The sequence below is a fragment of the Prionailurus bengalensis genome, chromosome E4, assembly GCF_016509475.1.
Source record: "Prionailurus bengalensis isolate Pbe53 chromosome E4, Fcat_Pben_1.1_paternal_pri, whole genome shotgun sequence".
Classification (NCBI taxonomy): domain Eukaryota; kingdom Metazoa; phylum Chordata; class Mammalia; order Carnivora; family Felidae; genus Prionailurus; species Prionailurus bengalensis.
The window spans coordinates 66,434,195-66,442,062 of record NC_057360.1 but is presented as its reverse complement, the minus strand read 5'-3'; positions in this window follow the sequence as shown (position 1 = coordinate 66,442,062).

Genomic DNA, 7,868 nt, shown 5'->3' with positions numbered 1-7,868 from the left:
AGGGCAGAGCACAAACTGGACTCCTAACCGTGATCTCTGAGGCCCAACATCCCAGCCCCGTCCCTTCCCACCGTGTGGCCTCCGAGAGTCACCCCAGTCCACTCTGGGCTCCCGACCTGCTCTGTGCTCTCGGACAAGAGAGCATCAACACCGCCTTCTTCCCCCGCTCCCGTCCCTTAACGCGACGGTCCTTCAGAAGGCTCAGTCCCTGGCCTCCCGGTTAGAAACACCTCGGACGGAGGCCACGCCCGGGCAGGTCACCACTGGTCACTTCGGCGTGATGGGGAGCAAGTCGGCAATGCCCCTGTCCCTGTCCCTGCACCCTGGGGAGCGCCTCGGGGGAAGAATGTCTGCTCACCAAAACCACTGTGTGGAGGGCGGGGCCCAGGGCCCAAGAGGGAACCCTAGCAGCTGCAGGTCAGGACACGGGAGGGGCCGCCAACACACGTGCCACGCCGGCACCCCACCACGGACATTTCGACCCCACATACTGATCTCTGTCACTCGCCGCCGTCCTGGGCAGCAAGAGCTAACGTCACCCGTGCACAGCGTGTCTGGTTTCTGCGGTTCCCAGGCTTGGTCCCTGCGAGAGGCGGCGGATATCAAGATTAGCGTCCATTTTACAGATGAGCAACGTCAAGGCCCATTTAGGGTATTTGATGGGCCCACGGTGTGGAAGCCGGGACATGGCGGGGCCAGGCCCCCATCTCAGGCTCATAGGCCACTGGTCTGTCCAGACCTCAGTCCCTCCTGACCTTCAGAAGCCCCACTGGAGGGGAAGGGGGAGGGAGGCCAGGCCTGCCCCCGGACAGCCTCTCTCCTTTCTCACACCCCCAGCCAGAGGAAACAGGCCCTGTGGCCTGAACCCTGCAGCATCTGAGGTCCAAAGAGGCCCCTGCTGACCACAGCCACCCCCCTGCACTGCCTGCGTCACAGGTGGGCCAGCGCCTCCAGCCCTGCTCACTGTGGGGCTTACTTCTCCCACACTCAGCCGCTTCCGGAACTTTCTAACCAGCAGCTAATTTAGATCATGACCCTGAGCTGGAGAATGCGCCCTGGGCAACATGGCTTCTGTGCTGACCCGCGGGCTTCGGGCTGGAAACCCTCCTGGACGTGCCGGGGCCACAGTCAGCTGCTGGGAGAGCGGCTTTAGGACCAGACCCAGTGAGAGTCTCATCTTTTTCACTCATTCCCTGCATGTCCGGGGACAAATGGCTCCACGGACCTGAGCCAGTGAGCTCTGAACACGGAGGGATTTGGAGACGCTCCAGGGGTCACTGGGTTAATCTCCGGGACTGTGTGGGGCCAGTGAGGTCATCAATGCTCCAGAAAGCCTCCAATTGTATCCAGAATGCCCGTCTCCAGGAGAAACCTCCTGCGTCCGAAATGTGTTGGCTTTACTCCTGAGCAGATTCCCAGCAGCTCCCCGTCCAGACTCTACATTTTCCCTTTTTCCCACCCTGTACTTCCCTCTGCCTCCACTTTCCAAGTTCACGGTCCTTGCCTCGGTTTCTTTGAAGGAATGTCCCAAGAGCCTCCGTATTCCTCTGCCTCTGAAAGTCAGATTAAACCTGTCCCACGTGCTTGTGTGAAATCACCGGCTGAACCTGCAGCAGCCCCGTCCTGTCCGGGAGGGTCCTGGTGAAGAATCGGGCTGGGACCCAGAGCGGGGCTCCCCTGGGAGAACCTGGTCCTGTTCCTGGAAGGGATCCTGAGCAAGCCTCCCGGGAGGGGAGCCGTGTGGACCGCAGACACAGCTGTGGCCCTGGGGACCTGGGGGAAGGGGCCCGGACTCGCTGGGGGAAGGGGTGGTAGGAGGGGGCTGGGAAGCAGGTCAGTTCCACAGACGGAGCAGACAGAGTGGGGACGTCCTGCCTCCTGGGGAGCCCGGCCCTCGTCATGTTAAGGGGGGCGGGGCACAGGCCTCGAGCGTCCCCCGCGTGCAGGGTCCTGTGCAGGGGGGCTCCGTGCCTTCTCCAGGACCCCCTGTGGCTCCGCGGTTCTCTCCTCCCCACCTGCTCTACAGAGGTGCCGGCACCCGCACCAGGACTCGCGGGAAGAAGGTCGGGATCGAGTGGGAGGGGCCGCAGATGACAGACCACAGGCTCTGTGACCGGCCTCGTGTGCACCCCCAGAACAGGCCAAGTCGGCCATCCCGTTCCTGCCGCCTACGGAGGTGGTCCAACTGGAGAGAGGCGGCAAGGGCTCACGTCTGGGGACGGGGACTTTGGGATTCGTGAGGCCACAGGGAGACTCCTGGGGACCGGGCGTCCCTGTCCTGACCCCTGCTGCTTATGTGGAGTGTTTCTTTAATTCATTCCCCTATAGGTTTATGCTGTGATCTCTCTGTATTATTCCCACAACTGGGAAGATCTTTTTTAATTTAATTTAATTTTTTATTCTTTTTTTTTTTTTTTTTTAAAGGGAGGGTCTTTAACAGAGAACACTGTGGACAACTTTTGAGCATAAATTGTTCCCAATATTTTTGGTTTTTCCGCCTTGGGATTTATTCACAGATGTGAGTGACGAGGCACATGCTGGGAACAATTCACACTCCTCCCGACTCACCGCCCTTGTGTGTCTAGAACACCAGCAACTCGGAACATGAGCCCAGGTTTCCGAGCTGCTTGTATTTTCTCTTTTCTGATTTTCTACACTCATCCCTGAACATGATCCACTGGAAAATCCCGTCATATTTGGGTGGTGAGACCACTACGTTTTGCGGAGAGAGGGTCCCCGAGGGAGAAACTACTAAGGACTCAGTGGCGCCTGGGGGAACCGGAGGGGCCACGGCCCCCTTCTTCCAGAGCCTGTGAGGACCTGCTGTCCCTGCGGACGAGGAGCCGTGCACGTCCTTCCGTTTGGGGCCACTCGTCCTGCTCCACAGCAGCAGCTCCTGTGTCGCCAGGGACTAGCCAGCCCGCCCTCCCCCCCTCCCCGCCCCCCCACCCCTCACCCCCCCTCCCCCCGGCATGGGCAGGAGCAGGTGCACTATTGTGTGCCGGACTCCACAGTGATCACTTTTCTTCCATTTAATGTTTCAACCTGTCCCAAGCAGGCAGGTGCTCTCCCATGACCTGGGTCCTCCCGCAGTTCCCTGCAGAGGCAAACTTAAACCCGAGTCAGTCTGGAAGGAGCCCCCCTTCCCAGAGATTCAGTGTCTGGAAGGCTCCGGTTTGGGAGAAGAGGCAGGTTATTCAGACGCCCAGGTACCAGAAGCTCCTCTCCTGCCCCAACCTCAGCTCAGTTTTGAGAACGGGACGATCAGAGGGCTCCGAACTGGGGTGCAGAGGGCAGTCGGCCGCTTTACGAGGTCACTCGCCGCCAGGCCGTGGCCTCTCATGCCACAGCAGCAGGAGGAGCAGAGCATTTCTGCTGGTGTGCTGGCTGCAGGGTCCCCGTGTCCCCTGTTTCTGCCTCTTGGAGCCGCAGACCAAGACCCTGGGCTGGGCCTGTGCCTGTGGTTGCTGGGAAGGACCGGAGGGGAAGACTGGGCCCGAGGGCACCTGGTGGCCCCTTCCCCAGCTGGACCCTGGGACACAACACCAAAAGAACCCACAAACGTGCCGCTAAAGGTCCCAGAGGCCAGAGTTCAGGGCTGTTAAGCAGCTGGAAGTTTGGAGGAAAAATCAGAAAGCGTGAGAATCTAGAGGGACTGAGACCCCAAATCAGAAAGCAATGTGTCAACCCCCTGCCTGGCAGCTAAAGTGTTCCCACAAGAGGGAGACCCTGGGGATCCGGCGAAAAGAACAGCACAGCAGAGAGGGACCTCTTATGGACAGATGGAGCCACGCAAACTGGAGCTTTTTTTTTTAATTTTTTTTTTTTTGGTAATGTTTATTCATTTTTGAGAGACAGATAAGAGAATGAGTAGGGGAGGAGCAGAGAGGGAGGGAGACACAGAATCCGAAGCAGGCTCCAGGCTCTGAGCTGTCAGCACAGAGCGGGGCTTGAACCCACGAACCGGGAGATCATGACCTGAGCCAAAGTCGGACGCTCAACCGACTGAGCCACCCAGGCGTCCCGTCTCTCATAATTTTAAATGCACGTGGACTGTATGAGTCAGAAAACCTCACTCTTGGTTGTCGACTCCAAAGTCCTATTCCCAAAGAAATGAAAACCAAGGCTGAGGCCAGCGGAGATGAGATCGGTGTCCAGGGAGGGAAATTTCCCCCACCCGGGGCTGCTCTTGCAAGACCCCGAGAGCGAGTGCCTCCTTAAAGCTTGCACCTGACGCTTTCCCTGCCTCACCCTGGTCCCAGCCCTGAGCAAACGTGGCCGCACGAAGACACGCGTGTTCGTGGCACCGGTATGTGTAACAGCCCAAATCGGGAAACAGCTCGAGTGTATCTGTTGGTGGGTGGACAATCACGCTCTGCTGCATCCACACAAGGCAGCGTTATTCAGCACCAGGGAGACGCCAGCCACGAACACGCACGGAAACGTGGGGGGTTCTCCGAGGCACGATGCTCAGCGGAAGGCGTCAGACACAAGAGATCACAGACCGCATGACTCCGTTTACATAAATTTCTAGAAAAGACAAAATTACAGAGTCAAAAAGCAGATCGGGCGTTGGTTGCCCGAATCCAGGGGGGTCCAGAGGGAGGGGGACGGATTGAGAAAAGGGTTAGCGATGGAATTCCTCCACCCCCTGCATCGTGATGGTGGCTCCCTCACTGGGTACCTCTGAACAAATGCGTGCATTACGCATCCTTCAAGGCAAACAGGACTTGCTGGGGCCCCGAGACAGGCTTTCAAGCCCCGAGGCTCACGGACAATCTCGACCACGGGGGGAACCGATCCAGACGCCAGACAAGGGTTTGTCCAGCCCTCTGCGTCTCACCTTCCCAGGACCGGGTGAGGGGTAGCATGCGCGGGGAGAGTGAAACGCACGTTAAAGAAACAGACGCACCTGTCCTTGCTCACAAACAGCAAACGCTTCCGAACCGAAGCAGAGGATTCCAGGGGCCAGTGGAGCCCGGGAACCACTGAGGGAAGGGCGTGGAAAGGCGCAGAAGTGGGGGGGAGCAGGGTTTGTGCTTCACCAGCTATTTATTTATTTATTTATTTAATTAATTAAAAAAATTTTTTTTCAACATTTATTTATTTTTGGGACAGAGAGAGACAGAGCATGAACGGGGGAGGGGCAGAGAGAGAGGGAGACACAGAATCGGAAACAGGCTCCAGGCTCTGAGCCATCAGCCCAGAGCCCGACGCGGGGCTCAAACTCACGGACCGCGAGATCGTGACCTGGCTGAAGTCGGATGCTTAACCGACTGCGCCACCCAGGCGCCCCTTGAATTTGTTTTCCTATGTACATATGTGTGGTCTTTACAGAAAACTACTTTTTTTTTTTAAGCTTTAGTGATATATAGGGCAGAAATTCGGAATTATGAACATTTCAGTGGCAGTTGAAGCTATAGATTTGGGTAAACTCCAGAGAACAGCAGAGGGCTAAGGAGAGCGCTTTGGGGAGAATTCCAGCATTTAAGGTACAGGTAGAGGGGCACTGGATCGCTCAGTTGGTTGAGCGTCTGACTTCAGCTCAGGTCATGATCTCGCGGTTCGTGGGTTCGAGCCCCACGTGGGGCTCTGTGCTGCCGGCTCAGAGCCTGGAGCCTGCTTCCGATTCTGTCTGTCTGTCTGTCTCTCTCTCTGTCTCCCTTCTCTGCTTGCTCTCTCTCAAAAAATAAACATTAAAAAAGAATTTTTTTTTATTTTAAAAAAAATTTTTTTTTCAACGTTTATTTATTTTTGGGACAGAGAGAGACAGGGCATGAACGGGGGAGGGGCAGAGACAGAGGGAGACACAGAATCGGAAACAGGCTCCAGGCTCTGAGCCATCAGCCCAGAGCCCGACGCGGGGCTCGAACTCCCGGACCGCGAGATCGTGACCTGGCTGTCGGACACTCAACCGACTGCGCCACCCAGGCGCCCCGAAAGTTACCAATTTTAAGTGTACGAGATTTTCTCGTGTTTCCCAGAAAGGGGGGGGGGACGTACCTTTCCTACAACTCTGTCTCAGATTCATTTAGGTTTTTTACTTCTTGGGTTGCCGTGGGGACAGTTTGATCGGCCATGTTCCTCAAGATATGAGTAGGCACGCCTGGGGGGGCTCAGTCAGTTAGGCGTCCGACTCCTGATGTCAGCTCAGGTCATGATCTCGCGGTTCGTGAGTTTGAGCCCTGAGTGGGGCTCTGCATGGACAGAGTGGAGTCTGCTTGGGATTCTCTCTCCTTCTCTCTGCCCCTCCCTCACCCGCACGTGCTCTCTCACTCTCTCTCAAAATAAATAAAATTAAACCTTAAAAAAAGATATTATGAGTAAAACTGTGCCTCCCCTTTCGGTTTGGATCCTCCTTTCAGAACCATGTGGTTGGGCTGGATGTTGATGTCTGCGGCTACTCAGTTACTGCGACAGGTGGGTTTAGACACGGGAGGCCATGGGCTGCGAGCTTAGTCTGTGGATTTGCTCTGAACTTGCTAGAACTTGCACCTGAGGCGAGTGGCCTGGGCTTATGACGTGGTTCCATTGCATGGTGACAGTAATGTCCTTTTGATTTGTGTGTGTGTGTGTGCGTGTGCGTGTGTTCATTTTTGCACGGCCCTTGTGTAGCCAGCATCATTGGCATCGTTATCTCTAGGAGCAGAGCCTGGAGAAAACAGCACGCTGGCAAATGTTGCTTTTTTGCAAACCCTTCTGGGAGAAACTGTTGGGTGAGGTAAAGAGCTTCGCAGAAGTTACAAAGTTTTTTTTTCTTTCTTTCTTTCTTTCTTTCTTTCTTTCTTTCTTTCTTTCTTTCTTTCTTTCTTTCTATTTTACTGGAAAAAACCATAGCAGACTATCTAGGCTGCCACAGGGCTAAGAGTTACGTTCACTTGGAATCAAGAAACCCCCCCCCACTTGAGACGCTCGTTGGTGTCTGGGCAGAGCACCCCCCTCCCCGCCCCCGCCCCAGCACGGTGGCAAGAGTGTGGAAATCACAAGGTGCTGTTTGGAGCTGCCCAGCGTCACGCGTCTTGTGCGCACTAGCACCGTATGAAGGCAGTGGGACTCATGTGAGCTGGGGAGGGATGCTCCTCACCTTCTACTTTAATTTTCAGAGGCTACGGGGTGGGTGGCGCCCACGCGGATCGCCAGCTCTCCGGTTGTCCTCCAGCATTCTACACTCTTCTGCTAAGGCCCCTTTCAGACTCTGCACCGTGAGGTCCAGAGCTGAGGCTGCAGAGCTGAGCTGAGCCGAGCTGGGCGGGGAACCCACGTTCTTGGCCTCGCAGGCAGCACCAGCGGCAACGTCTCGTGGCTCTGGGGTCAGTGGTCTTCGATGCAAACGCCGGCAGAGGCGGCTGTGGTGAGGGCCCCGGGGCTGCGAGGGGCTGTTTGGCTCCTGGCCATCTGGGCCCCGGCCACACCTCGAGGAGGCGCAGGAAGGATGGAGGGGACCTGGGAGCTCCTTCTTGCCGAGGTCCCCGAGATGTCTTTGGCTACCGAGTATGAGGAAGGTATTAATAATAACTGGAATGGCCAGTATTTATCTAACTCAAAGCTCATCAGCATTGTAATGAACCGGTGCTGCAAAGGGCTGTGGAAAATGGGGTACCAGTGGATTGCATTAGTGAGGTTATAGTCCTCCGTTTACTGGGTCATCAAGAGAATGGGTTGATGACTTAAAGTGAGTCAACTTCTATTTTTATTTTTTATATTAAACCGTTTGAAAATTTTTTACATGTTTTATTTATTCTTGAGAGAGAGAGAGAGAGACAGAGTGTGAGAAGGGGAGGGGCAGAGAGAGAGAGAGAGAGAGAGAGAATCTGAAGCAGGCTCCAGGCTGCAAGCTTGTCAGCACACAACCTGATGTGGGGCTCGAA